The sequence below is a fragment of the Pectinophora gossypiella genome, chromosome 8 (genome assembly GCF_024362695.1).
Source record: "Pectinophora gossypiella chromosome 8, ilPecGoss1.1, whole genome shotgun sequence".
Taxonomy (NCBI): Eukaryota; Metazoa; Arthropoda; class Insecta; order Lepidoptera; family Gelechiidae; genus Pectinophora; species Pectinophora gossypiella.
Genome location: NC_065411.1, coordinates 9,094,700 through 9,106,330, shown reverse-complemented (window position 1 = coordinate 9,106,330; position 11,631 = coordinate 9,094,700). Strand labels below are relative to the sequence as shown.

General features: G+C 34.0%; 2 long non-coding RNA genes across 2 annotated transcripts; one reads left to right on the top strand and one right to left on the bottom strand.

The window, feature by feature from the left end:
- Positions 1 to 1,017: 1,017 nt before the first annotated feature.
- On the bottom strand, positions 1,018 to 2,789 carry LOC126368770 (uncharacterized). The gene is made up of 3 exons (XR_007566629.1): positions 2,479 to 2,789; positions 1,828 to 1,867; positions 1,018 to 1,661 (listed from the first exon to the last, which is right to left on the bottom strand). It is a non-coding gene; the product is annotated as an uncharacterized LOC126368770 (long non-coding RNA).
- A 4,180-nt stretch (positions 2,790 to 6,969) lies between these two features.
- Positions 6,970 to 8,741, top strand: LOC126368772 (uncharacterized). Its single transcript, XR_007566631.1, has 3 exons — positions 6,970 to 7,280; positions 7,892 to 7,931; positions 8,098 to 8,741. It is a non-coding gene; the product is annotated as an uncharacterized LOC126368772 (long non-coding RNA).
- Positions 8,742 to 11,631: the final 2,890 nt, after the last annotated feature.

Sequence of the window (11,631 nt, the reverse complement as noted above, 5' to 3'; positions counted from 1 at the left end):
TCTGCGTACCCCGGTGGGAAATAGGCGTGAGTTTTTGTATGTATGTGCAAATAGAAAAATTCTGACTCGGACCGGACTTGAACCCGCAGCCATGGGTTCTCATCGAGAACATTAGGAAACATTGTTCAAAAAAATTTCAATAGATGACGCTAATAGTACCGATTTGTAATTAAAGTTTCTTTAAAAGCCAATAATCGATAAATAGGCACTAAAATTATGTTTTATAATTTAAAAGTTATACTCCAACCAAAAGTTAATCAAAGATATTGGCATTTAATGGAGATTTTTATATTTTTAAATTTAGTGGTTACTCTAGCGGATTTACGTCGGAACTACGTCGAGTATGGAGCTTGTTGAGGGGTTGAACGTTCTCGTTTTTATTAACGCCATCTATAATTATGTGTAAGAAGCTCGCTTAAAGTTGCGCCATCTATCGTTAATTATTGCAACATCGATCTAGCCTCAGAACAATAACTAAAGCATAGAAGGAAGGCTAAAATAGCAACAGAACTCTATAATTCTGCTCTACTTTATCTTACGGAACCGGCGTAATGTTAGACAAAGACGCATATACAAAAATTGTTTCGTAATTTCGTAGGTTGTCACAAGTTTTTCATTGCCTAGTGTTGGGTTTCACTTTACTAATATGTCGATAAAATTAAATTTACTTACAATTAATGTCGATAATTTTTTTTTACAAGATTTCTTTTTGTAGGATGCAATTATCTTCTTCTTGATGAAAGGAGACTCTGTCTCTGATAGGTAAGTATCTAACTATTTTTGGATTATATTGTCTGGTTTATATTAGTTTGGAGCTGCAGCTCACATTCAGGAAGGAAAGAAAATAGCCAACTGTTATCGTTTCATCGGTAAGTATTTTGTAATATTCGAATTTATTTATGATGTCATCCGCCGTGCACTGGTGTCGATCGACGTGCCGTGCAAATTGGAACCGCCGGGTCTAAGCCGCACAGACGGTAAGAGGCCCGATGGGCTCACGCCATAGACATAGAAAAGAGTATGGACTGGAAATACCTACAGAAAAAACGTGCCACTCTGTAAACATAAAATGGCGGTCTTTACTAGGGCTACAAGCTGTTTCAATACTAGGATTACCATACTCGTACCTACTAGATATAGCATTATACTTAAAAAAAATACGGCATACAAGTATTCATAAGAGAACAGAAAGGGACAGTAAAAGGTAGGTAGGTGGTGTACTGTATCTTTCGTGTAAAACTTGTAAGTATTGTATGTTGTGTGCAATAAAGTATATTTGTATTTGTAAAGGAAGGTTTAGTCAAGATTTATCTAAGTCGCTTACACAAATCTATAACATTCATTACATTCTTTATTGGGCGCAGTTCGTATCAACCTGGAGTGTTGGAGTAGGAGTAAATAAGAACAGGAGGTAAAATGAAATATAAATTAGATCGTAAATCTGTTCATTAGCAAGTATTTATTATACACGTTATTAATTATGTACATTATATTTACAATAAATACAAATTTATTAATTTCTAAACAGTGTCAATTTGTTTAGAAACTGTCTTTGTGACACCCTGTCACATTGATTTTTTTTTTTCATTAAGTCGTTTGATCTTGAGGCGTGACTTGTTCAGCTTTTCTTTTAAATTTTTCATCTCGTCTTCTTGAACTGACTGAAATAAAGTTTAATAATAATGTTAAAATAGTGTATGTACAAAATAATCTATAAAAATAAAAGTAAAATATATCTGATTTAAGTGCATTGTGCAGCTGGTTGAATTATACACTCTATATATGTATATCATGATAAAAATATAAAAAGAAAATTATTTGATATACCTTTTCATGTAAATCCAGTCGACACTTTTGGATTTAATATCTGAAATCAAAGATAATAATCATTTACTTATATAAAACGTGTACAACTCATAATTGTTTAGACATAAAACAACTACAGACTTAGTATATACTAAGTTTATTAAGTACATAATAATATGTAGTTGAATGATATATACAAATATCTTATCTATCTAGCCAGCAGTGAGATGATGCAGGCTAGGCTGAAATTTAAATATAAATTTAAACACCATTTCATCTGTCTGATCTATAATGTTCAATGTAGGAATAGCATCGTCTCGAAGACGCCTCCACTTTGAATTAGGAATACACATAAATGAATCCGCAGTAAAATGTTTCGAGCAAATACGGCTGTACTTATTTGGAATCCAATTTCGTCTATTAATGCGAATTATCCATTCTTTCTCTTTGTTATCGTCTACAGGAAATCTAAAAATTAAAAGTATCGATAATTTTAGTACATCACTATGGACAATCAACATAACCTCAAATCAATTCCGTATTCATCGATGAAACGTATAATATAATGGATATCTCAAATATTTTATGCTACAAATCTATTCAGCAAAACATATTACTTTCCTAAAATTGTTCAGCAGTTCACATTTCACTAGAAAATTACAAAAAACTTACCGATGAAACGACAGAAGTTGTTGGCTATTTTCTTTTCTTCCTGAATGTGAGCTGCAGCCCCATACCACACAAGACATAATGTCACAGAGTCGAGACACTCAATTATTTGATATAAATAAAAGTTTCTTTCCATTTATTTGGAAAAATATTGTTAAATTATCACTTAAAACAATCTGAACACAAGACACTCGTAAACAAAGTTCACGCGACCGTGTCAAATAGTTCGGTAAATATAAGTAAAATCTTCTTATGTATGTTACTATGTATTTGGCCGAATTAAAATGAGTCCAATAGGTCCAAATGACATTTCATGTTGTGACAACCTCGGAAAAAATGAAGCAAAGAGCGAATCATTTGTCCTTTTCTCACTCATAGTTTTATAGTTTCTGAATTCTTATTTTAGCCTTCCTTCTATGCTTTAGTTATTGTTCTGAGGATCTAGCTTTGCCACAGATAATAAAATATTACGTTTTTAAAAGTTTGTGTTTATTTGCAAAATACATTTTATTGAATTAATTAACTGTTTAGTTGTAATTCTCATAAATTATGGGAGATACAATATCAAATTTAAAAAAAAAATATAACCACCTATAAATATCATTTAAAACTAAATTTGAGAACAAAAAAAAAACGCAACTTTCAAATAACGTAGGTAGCAGTGTTGCCGATCTGTGGGGAATTCCCCAAACTGCGGGGAAAGCAAAGCTGATTGGGGAATGTGTGGGGAGAGCTTCAATTCGGGGAAAATGCGGGGATTTTAAGTATGAACACAAATACGCGATATTTAACATCAAATTTCTGCTGGTCTTGATTGATTTCCCTGATAGCCTTTTATTCCGTAAGTTGACATCAGAATAATGGTCAAGTTGCCGTCCAACTACTGCCGTATATTGACGTCAAGTTTACAGCAGAATCTGGAGAGTAAAATTTGACGGAAACTTGCGGTGAATTTAACGTTAAGTATTATCTATTATCGCCGCCTAGTGGCAGAAATAAAAATCACATGGAATATGTCGCGACCTACCGGCAGAATTTAGCTTTCAAGTAGCTCTACCTAGCGGGAAAAAATACATTTTATTTCTGTAAAAAATAAAAAAATGATGGTATTTGCTCTTCAACGTAACTAAAAATATAATTAGAAAATATAGATATTAAAAAGAACTTTGTAAAGTTCACTGTAGTGAATGTAACACTAGTGATATCTGACATACGTCAGAAATGCATTCTCACAGAGACCGAACTTTACCTACATTTTTGGTTGTTTTATTTCTGTGGGGAATATGTGGGGAATTATCATTTTTCTTTCCCCAAACGTGGGGAATTTCGACAATGCGTTTGGGGATTTTAGCAAATTACTGTCGGCAACACTGGTAGGTAGGTTAGTAACCTACCTATGTTTGAAAATGTTTGTTTTCGTTTGAATTACGAGTCAAACGCGCCTTCTACGTTTTGTGTATTGTGGTTTACAAACTGACCCTGGACTGAAATCGGACTTTGATTTGGCTTCATGAAACCTGCTTTCACGTAGCGGCACAGGAACAGTGGTTATAAAAAATGTCTGCACACAATTGTTCTTATTATAATTGTACAAATTCTTCGGAACAGAAGTCAATGTTCCGTTTTCCGTGGGATGACGTCAACCGCCTAAAAGTATGGCTTGAGAATTGCGGTAAGTAGTTAAATGTTTACTCTTATTTATTTTTAATATTAAACTGCAAAAAGTTATCAAACAAACTATTTGATAGAATCAATGACAATCAAAACTGGAATAAAATAAAAAGAAATACCTAATTAACATGGTGGGAAAGTTATTGCCACTCCCCCTACTTGCTAGACTATTATTTTGGTACCTAATCGGTTTATCATTTGTCACCATTTATCATTTAGTTTACCATAATTAATGTAATACTTAAACTCAAGCTGAGATCAACAGTTTAGAGTAGTAGAACAGTTTTTCTGTCTGAAGAACATAATATAATTAGGTATTGTGCTCAATGTCAATTTGGAATTATTAAATTAACTTTTGTACAATTGGGTAATTTAGCATGGCATATAGATATACTAATCAAACTTGAAAATCATAATTAGTTAGTGATTTTTAACATATTCTTACTGGGAACTCAGGGCCTCCAGATTCTGAACCAATTGCTATAACTACTAAAGCACTGGAATAGTCAAAAACTTGTACCTACTATATACCAATACTGTATGCGATGGATTTATATTTCCAAATGAACTGTGGAATAAAAGGGACAAAAGTTAAAAAAAGTCAATCAAGTACATAATTATTGCTGAATTTTGGACTGTTTTATTGAACATTTTATAGACCAGGGCGGTTAAAATAGCCACATCGAAGCAATTCATCTAAGAAAGCAATATTGCAGTTTCACATTTGTGCATATAAAAGTAAGTGTGCGATGCAATATTGCTTTCTTAGATGAATTGCTTCGATGTGGCTATTTTAACCGCCCTGGTCTATAAAATGTTCAATAAAACAGTCCAAAATTCAGCAATAATTATGTACTTGATTGACTTTTTTTAACTTTTGTCCCTTTTATTCCACAGTTCATTTGGAAATATAAATCCATCGCATACAGTATTGGTATATAGTAGGTACAAGTTTTTGACTATTCCAGTGCTTTAGTAGTTATAGCAATTGGTTCAGAATCTGGAGGCCCTGAGTTCCCAGTAAGAATATGTTAAAAATCACTAACTAATTATGATTTTCAAGTTTGATTAGTATATCTATATGCCATGCTAAATTACCCAATTGTACAAAAGTTAATTTAATAATTCCAAATTGACATTGAGCACAATACCTAATTATATTATGTTCTTCAGACAGAAAAACTGTTCTACTACTCTAAACTGTTGATCTCAGCTTGAGTTTAAGTATTACATTAATTATGGTAAACTAAATGATAAATGGTGACAAATGATAAACCGATTAGGTACCAAAATAATAGTCTAGCAAGTAGGGGGAGTGGCAATAACTTTCCCACCATGTTAATTAGGTATTTCTTTTTATTTTATTCCAGTTTTGATTGTCATTGATTCTATCAAATAGTTTGTTTGATAACTTTTTGCAGTTTAATATTAAAAATAAATAAGAGTAAACATTTAACTACTTACCGCAATTCTCAAGCCATACTTTTAGGCGGTTGACGTCATCCCACGGAAAACGGAACATTGACTTCTGTTCCGAAGAATTTGTACAATTATAATAAGAACAATTGTGTGCAGACATTTTTTATAACCACTGTTCCTGTGCCGCTACGTGAAAGCAGGTTTCATGAAGCCAAATCAAAGTCCGATTTCAGTCCAGGGTCAGTTTGTAAACCACAATACACAAAACGTAGAAGGCGCGTTTGACTCGTAATTCAAACGAAAACAAACATTTTCAAACATAGGTAGGTTACTAACCTACCTACCAGTGTTGCCGACAGTAATTTGCTAAAATCCCCAAACGCATTGTCGAAATTCCCCACGTTTGGGGAAAGAAAAATGATAATTCCCCACATATTCCCCACAGAAATAAAACAACCAAAAATGTAGGTAAAGTTCGGTCTCTGTGAGAATGCATTTCTGACGTATGTCAGATATCACTAGTGTTACATTCACTACAGTGAACTTTACAAAGTTCTTTTTAATATCTATATTTTCTAATTATATTTTTAGTTACGTTGAAGAGCAAATACCATCATTTTTTTATTTTTTACAGAAATAAAATGTATTTTTTCCCGCTAGGTAGAGCTACTTGAAAGCTAAATTCTGCCGGTAGGTCGCGACATATTCCATGTGATTTTTATTTCTGCCACTAGGCGGCGATAATAGATAATACTTAACGTTAAATTCACCGCAAGTTTCCGTCAAATTTTACTCTCCAGATTCTGCTGTAAACTTGACGTCAATATACGGCAGTAGTTGGACGGCAACTTGACCATTATTCTGATGTCAACTTACGGAATAAAAGGCTATCAGGGAAATCAATCAAGACCAGCAGAAATTTGATGTTAAATATCGCGTATTTGTGTTCATACTTAAAATCCCCGCATTTTCCCCGAATTGAAGCTCTCCCCACACATTCCCCAATCAGCTTTGCTTTCCCCGCAGTTTGGGGAATTCCCCACAGATCGGCAACACTGCTACCTACGTTATTTGAAAGTTGCGTTTTTTTTTTTGTTCTCAAATTTAGTTTTAAATGATATTTATAGGTGGTTATATTTTTTTTTTAAATTTGATATTGTATCTCCCATAATTTATGAGAATTACAACTAAACAGTTAATTAATTCAATAAAATGTATTTTGCAAATAAACACAAACTTTTAAAAACGTAATATTTTATTATCTGTGGCAAAGCTAGATCCTCAGAACAATAACTAAAGCATAGAAGGAAGGCTAAAATAAGAATTCAGAAACTATAAAACTATGAGTGAGAAAAGGACAAATGATTCGCTCTTTGCTTCATTTTTTCCGAGGTTGTCACAACATGAAATGTCATTTGGACCTATTGGACTCATTTTAATTCGGCCAAATACATAGTAACATACATAAGAAGATTTTACTTATATTTACCGAACTATTTGACACGGTCGCGTGAACTTTGTTTACGAGTGTCTTGTGTTCAGATTGTTTTAAGTGATAATTTAACAATATTTTTCCAAATAAATGGAAAGAAACTTTTATTTATATCAAATAATTGAGTGTCTCGACTCTGTGACATTATGTCTTGTGTGGTATGGGGCTGCAGCTCACATTCAGGAAGAAAAGAAAATAGCCAACAACTTCTGTCGTTTCATCGGTAAGTTTTTTGTAATTTTCTAGTGAAATGTGAACTGCTGAACAATTTTAGGAAAGTAATATGTTTTGCTGAATAGATTTGTAGCATAAAATATTTGAGATATCCATTATATTATACGTTTCATCGATGAATACGGAATTGATTTGAGGTTATGTTGATTGTCCATAGTGATGTACTAAAATTATCGATACTTTTAATTTTTAGATTTCCTGTAGACGATAACAAAGAGAAAGAATGGATAATTCGCATTAATAGACGAAATTGGATTCCAAATAAGTACAGCCGTATTTGCTCGAAACATTTTACTGCGGATTCATTTATGTGTATTCCTAATTCAAAGTGGAGGCGTCTTCGAGACGATGCTATTCCTACATTGAACATTATAGATCAGACAGATGAAATGGTGTTTAAATTTATATTTAAATTTCAGCCTAGCCTGCATCATCTCACTGCTGGCTAGATAGATAAGATATTTGTATATATCATTCAACTACATATTATTATGTACTTAATAAACTTAGTATATACTAAGTCTGTAGTTGTTTTATGTCTAAACAATTATGAGTTGTACACGTTTTATATAAGTAAATGATTATTATCTTTGATTTCAGATATTAAATCCAAAAGTGTCGACTGGATTTACATGAAAAGGTATATCAAATAATTTTCTTTTTATATTTTTATCATGATATACATATATAGAGTGTATAATTCAACCAGCTGCACAATGCACTTAAATCAGATATATTTTACTTTTATTTTTATAGATTATTTTGTACATACACTATTTTAACATTATTATTAAACTTTATTTCAGTCAGTTCAAGAAGACGAGATGAAAAATTTAAAAGAAAAGCTGAACAAGTCACGCCTCAAGATCAAACGACTTAATGAAAAAAAAAAATCAATGTGACAGGGTGTCACAAAGACAGTTTCTAAACAAATTGACACTGTTTAGAAATTAATAAATTTGTATTTATTGTAAATATAATGTACATAATTAATAACGTGTATAATAAATACTTGCTAATGAACAGATTTACGATCTAATTTATATTTCATTTTACCTCCTGTTCTTATTTACTCCTACTCCAACACTCCAGGTTGATACGAACTGCGCCCAATAAAGAATGTAATGAATGTTATAGATTTGTGTAAGCGACTTAGATAAATCTTGACTAAACCTTCCTTTACAAATACAAATATACTTTATTGCACACAACATACAATACTTACAAGTTTTACACGAAAGATACAGTACACCACCTACCTACCTTTTACTGTCCCTTTCTGTTCTCTTATGAATACTTGTATGCCGTATTTTTTTTAAGTATAATGCTATATCTAGTAGGTACGAGTATGGTAATCCTAGTATTGAAACAGCTTGTAGCCCTAGTAAAGACCGCCATTTTATGTTTACAGAGTGGCACGTTTTTTCTGTAGGTATTTCCAGTCCATACTCTTTTCTATGTCTATGGCGTGAGCCCATCGGGCCTCTTACCGTCTGTGCGGCTTAGACCCGGCGGTTCCAATTTGCACGGCACGTCGATCGACACCAGTGCACGGCGGATGACATCATAAATAAATTCGAATATTACAAAATACTTACCGATGAAACGATAACAGTTGGCTATTTTCTTTCCTTCCTGAATGTGAGCTGCAGCTCCAAACTAATATAAACCAGACAATATAATCCAAAAATGGTTGGAAGCAATTCATCTAAGAAAGCAATATTGCAGTTTCACATTTGTGCATATAAAAGTAAGTGTGCGATGCAAACAAATGTCAAATAGCAATATTGCTTTCTTAGATGAATTGCTTTGATGTAGCCATTTTGGCCCCCCAGATATCTACTTACACATTTACTTTTAATTTAAGATGAAAATAAATAAAAATAAAACATTAATTTATTTCTTCTTATACAGTCTTAATAGATACCTAAGATAAACTACTATCTACCAAACCTACAGTTTTGTACCAATTTCACACATCGGGACTGTGTACAGAAGCCAGGAACCCAAATGAGGTATACCTAGTATTTTGGTCTCGCTCACACCTGACCACCTTTCAGCAGGTAACAATCTATACATACATTATGTATAGGTAGGTACCTACAAGAACTTAATAAGACATGTCAAAAGTTGCTGTTTTAGTAGATTCTGCCTCTGTGTATTATTGATTAGAACATTAGGCTTATGATCTGGAGGTCCGGGTACTGTTTCTGATATTATCAAAATTACTTTGTGAGATTATTCATCACAAATCAAATATTTTTAATGATCACAAACAGTTAGAACATACAAAAATTTATGCAACATACCTACTACAGTACACATGGGAGGCCTGTTTAAGCAATTTCTTCCAGGGAACCACTACCATGATCCAACCATTAATCTTTGTTTAGTTATGACATTGCGGACTAAGTCACTTAATTGTCCGAAAAAGTAAGAGTAAGCTTTGCTTCAGAAATTATATAGTTGGTCCGGGCTACCACCAAAACGATTACCTCCTGTTATTTGAGGGTAGAGACGATCCAGCAGTGGAACATCTATAGGCTATTTATGTTTTATTGAAAATTATATTCTTTTCTTTTAGGTAATATGAACATTGCCCACTTGCCTGCAGAAAATTTGCGGTCAAGGTATTTATGCATTGACCATTTCAATATCAAGTATGTACGAAATGAGACTGGTCATAGAAAAAGACTCCAGAGAAGTGCAGTTCCAGAACCATATCAGACTCAAGACGTTCAAAATCGCTCAAGCACTTCCTCACCAGGTAAGCACAATTAATTTGTCAAGTTATTACCTACAATTGGGTAGGTAGGTACTTACCTACCACTGAATTAATACAAATACAATCAAATTTTTATTGTAGGTTAGGTACCTACCTATTGCTTGAATATCTACATAATATTGGGTTTTAGTATAGTGATAGTGAGTTATTACCTACATGAATGATACCTACCGACCTTGAGTTTTTTTGAAATGTTAGGTACCTAGCTAATTACAACTTACCTACTACTTAGATGTAGACAAGTTAATGTAGGACCTACCTACCTAGTTAAATGTTTAAAGTAGGGGATAGGTTGTTTGTATGAAGTGTCCGGGCTGTGATGATAGATAGGTTCGATAGGTGCCTATAGACGTCTCGATTCCGAACCATTTTCAGTAACTAAACTATAATAAAGCCGTATTAACATAAATTGTAGGGTTTAAAATAATTAAAGACGTAAAATATTACTTTATTGTACCTATACCAAGATACCTACCTACTATCTATAATACCTACTTAATACCTTAATGACAAATTGACAGCCTCCGTGGTCTAGTGGTTAGAGCGATAGGCTCAAGATCTGGAGGTCCGGGTTCGATTCCCGATGGGGACATTGTCGAAATCACTTTGTGAGACTGTCCTTTGTTTGGTAAGGACTTTTCAGGCTTGAATCACCTGATTGTCCGAAAAAGTAAGATGATTCCGTGCTTCGGAAGGCACGTTAAGCCGTTGGTCCCGGCTATTAGCCGTAAAAACACCTCCACCAACCCGCAGTGGAGCAGCGTGGTGGAATATGCTCCATACCCCCTCCGGTTGATTGAGGGGAGGCCTGTGCCCAGCAGTGGGACGTATAAGTAGTTTGTAATACCTTAATAGGTAAGTATCTACCTAGGTAAGTTAGGTAGCTATAGGTAGAAAAGTAGCTTTCAACTTTACGCAGACGGCGATTGTCGTAGATGGGTAGGTAATGTAACCTACCATAACGTAACCAGTTGTTTAAGCCTGAAGGGGTAACAAACATACAGGCAGATTTACCTACATACCTAGGTACCTACTACGCATCGCATCGCATCGTACGTACCTATCATTTGCGTTTGCGCGACTCAGCCAGTAGGTAGGTACCTGCCTACCTACTTACCTACAATCGTAATAACACGTGACCTCGCGCAACGCAACAAGCTAGAATGGATCTTATCTTTATAATGACATAAAGTCTATAGTTGCTCGACACACGGAATTGAGACGTAGTTGTTTACAATCTTGTACAAAACAGTGCACCGCGCTTACAGGGCTTATAGGTATATATTATAGCGGTTATTAAACTACCCAAACGCGATGCGTCGAGATCGCGGGCTCGGGCATCAGGATCGGGCAGTGTTATAATAAACAGTTCATTGGTGGGCGACTCACGATTTCGTCATACATTTTATAGGTAGGTAGGTTACATTGGTACACACGATGACCAGACGCATCGTGTGTGGCAGATGAATCGAGTTAATGTAGGTAATAAAGCCTTATCATTCCACTTACTTAAGTAGGTAGGTACCTACTATGTTTGTGGCTCTTTCACGCAAAA